The sequence below is a fragment of the Apis dorsata genome, unplaced genomic scaffold, assembly GCF_000469605.1.
Source record: "Apis dorsata unplaced genomic scaffold, Apis dorsata 1.3 scaffold_82, whole genome shotgun sequence".
Classification (NCBI taxonomy): Eukaryota; Metazoa; Arthropoda; class Insecta; order Hymenoptera; family Apidae; genus Apis; species Apis dorsata.
In genome coordinates, this window is record NW_006263380.1 from 1275479 (window position 1) to 1278262 (window position 2784).

At 42.6% G+C, this 2784-nt stretch overlaps 1 protein-coding gene across 1 annotated transcript in view; it reads left to right on the forward strand.

The window, feature by feature from the left end:
- Positions 1-2031: 2031 nt before the first annotated feature.
- The window catches only part of LOC102680695 (transmembrane protease serine 11D-like), a 9925-nt gene continuing 9172 nt past the window's right edge, over positions 2032-2784 (forward strand). Inside the window, exon 1 of the mRNA XM_031508319.1 lies at positions 2032-2468. The gene's annotated coding sequence lies outside the window, so the exon portion shown is untranslated. The remainder of the gene's footprint in view (positions 2469-2784) is intronic.

The window sequence follows — 2784 nt, forward strand, 5'->3', positions numbered from 1 at the left end:
TGGAATCAGAGTGGACGATTAAAAGAACAATTATCGAATAATAGAAATTCCACGAATTCGTATCTCATACCTTTTGGATCCTTGAGCGGCCGCGTCATCAAAACGGATGTGAACGTTTCGAGAGTGTTGCGCGAGAAAATATTTACACCAGGATATTACGCGAGCAGAAATGACGTGTTATATATATACGTAAGTCTCTAAATAAACGAGCTTCGATTCGTGATCCGACGATGAAACAACAAAATTCCATATAGATTGCAAACAACGTCGCCTCCACTTCGAGATCCGAATTAAAAATCCGTTTTTCCTTTCGCGATTGCTCGCTCGCTAGCACTCCTGTATACGCGAGAGATCATCGCATAGAACACGAAAGCAAGATACGTGGCTCCAACTTTCTCAAAACTAGATTTCTCGAGTATCGAGATGACGACGATGAGACGGGTGATTTTGGATCTCGAGAGATTTAGAAGGCGGAGAATCGTCGAAAACGTTTCCCCTCTTCCGTCCACTTTCTCCTCTCTTTTGTAGAAATAATAATTCGTCGATGTAAATAATCCGGAATCCGCTTCGATTTATTTTTTTAACCTCCTTTTCGCAACATCGTGATTTACGTTAAATCGCGATTAAGAAGAATTTCAATCGAACGCAATTATTACGCGTTATGAGAAGTTTATCAAGTTTATGCTACGTCGAAGAAGTTCACTTTCCAATTCCTCGTAATCGTCGGATCGATCGGATAGATCGACTTCTTCTTCTTCTTCTTCTTCTTCTTCTTCTCGATTTCTTACAGATTTTTGCAAATGTTCCTTCTGCTGGTTTTCATACGATGAGCAGCTCGATCGATCTTCTCTTCTCTTCGTGCTTCTTCGAAGGCACAATGGTCGGCGTTTATTTTTTTTTTTTTTTTTTTTGTTTTCTCCAGAATTAATGGTCCAAAGTTAATTGCCCGGAATTACTTCCTAACCGGCTCACGGAACGAGCAAACCGCCCGTAAAATCAGCGTCGAAACGAAGAAAGGAAGAAAGGTTCGAGATTGCACGATTGACGATTGCGAAGGACGATTTGGAGATCGGGTTCGTGGAAAAGAAGAAGAAGAAGAAGAAGAAGAAGAAGTTGCAGTTCTCTTTGTCGGAGGATCGAGTCGAACCATTGCATCTCGTGCGGAGTTTTCGAATTTCAAACAGAATTTCATCTCGCGCGAGAAAATCGAAGAAAATGTCTAACGAGAGGAGAAGATTGGGTCGTTTAATCGCGCGTCTCGTTTATTTATGCCGTTGTCAATTTAACGAGAAACTTTCCCACCCGCGCGACTCGAAACTTTCTTCTCACGTGTATCTCCTCTCTTCGAAAGGAGGAGGAGGAGGAGGAGGAGGAGGATCCCTTAAGAGGTGGCAAAACATTATTCGACCAACATTTCCAATTCCTCCAATTTTTCTTCCGCCCTCTTATCTTCCTTTTAAAAAAAAAACCGACAAATTTCGCGCCGAAAAGTCTATTGTCAAAGCTTCGATTTCGAGCAACGAGTGTTTAGAAGCAAGATCGCTTGGCGGTCGCACGAGGGAGAAGAGGAAAAGACGATCATATCCCTTCGATCGATCGACCGATCGATCGATCGAATTTTCCCGTTCGAGCAGAGAGAAGAGTCGAGCAGCCGGTGTGCGATCTGGTGGGGGACACGCGAGAGAGTTTTACGTACCGAAATGAAACTACTCGGCGGAGAAAGTGAGAGCCGACGTAGCGGACGGGCTGGGTAACGACGAGCAGGCGACCGGGGCCCCTCGAGACGAGAGGATAGACATGGTGCAGGCCCTCCATCGTGTGGATCTTCCTTCTTCCTCGGAAAGATCCTCGGTTAGATCGTGATCAATCGTGGAAAAAAGTGGAGAGAAACAAAAGTGGGAGGAAACGAGCTTGAAAAAGTGAATTCGTCCAATTTTTCCAATTTTACAATAATTTTTACTAGATTTTTACGTGTTGTTTTTGTTTTCTTTTTTTTTTTTGTTTTTTTTTTCCGAACAAACTCGAAAAGTTCGACCTTTATCGTTGGAAAAAGGAAAAAAAAAGAAAGAAGAAAGAAGCAAGAAGTAAGAAAGTGTGAAGATGTAGATACCGGTGTGAAGAAGCATGAAGCCATTCTTGGGTGACCGCGATGGAATGTTGGAACGGTACAGGTCTTAGGTCTTAGGTCGATTCTGTATAGGCAATAATCGCGATAAATAGATGAAGGGTGTCGCGATATATCAGTGAGAAGGATTGTGTTATGGTGGTGAGGACCGTTCAGGATAGACGTGGAAGAAAAAGAGGAAGAAGAAGAAGAGAGGGTGGCGAAGGTGGAGCGGGTTTCTTTTGAGGAACCGCTTCTTGGAAGAGAGAGAGAGAGAGAGAGAGAGAAGAAGAAGGAAGAAAGGAAGAAGAGCGAAGAAGACGGAGGATTGGAAGAACGAGATCGGGCTTGATTTGACAGATTGGTGAGTAAAGAAGAAGAAAAAGAAAAGAAGAAGAAAAAAGGGAGAGAAAATATACGGACCTTCGTCGGAGAAATTTTATTTTTTTTTTTTTTTTTAAAATCTCGGTGGGATATCTTCTCGGACAGGCAATTTGGGGAATATTCTTTAATTAGATTCTCTCGTTTTTTAAGATTAGAAATTTGAGACTTTTTTCTCCCGTTCCGCGAGAGATCCTTTCCCGAGATTTTTTTTTAAATTTAATGCACGGAAAGCGATAACGAACAGCGAAGCTTGTACAGAGTTACTCTTATACGAGGTCGAGGAATGGGGGGAGGGG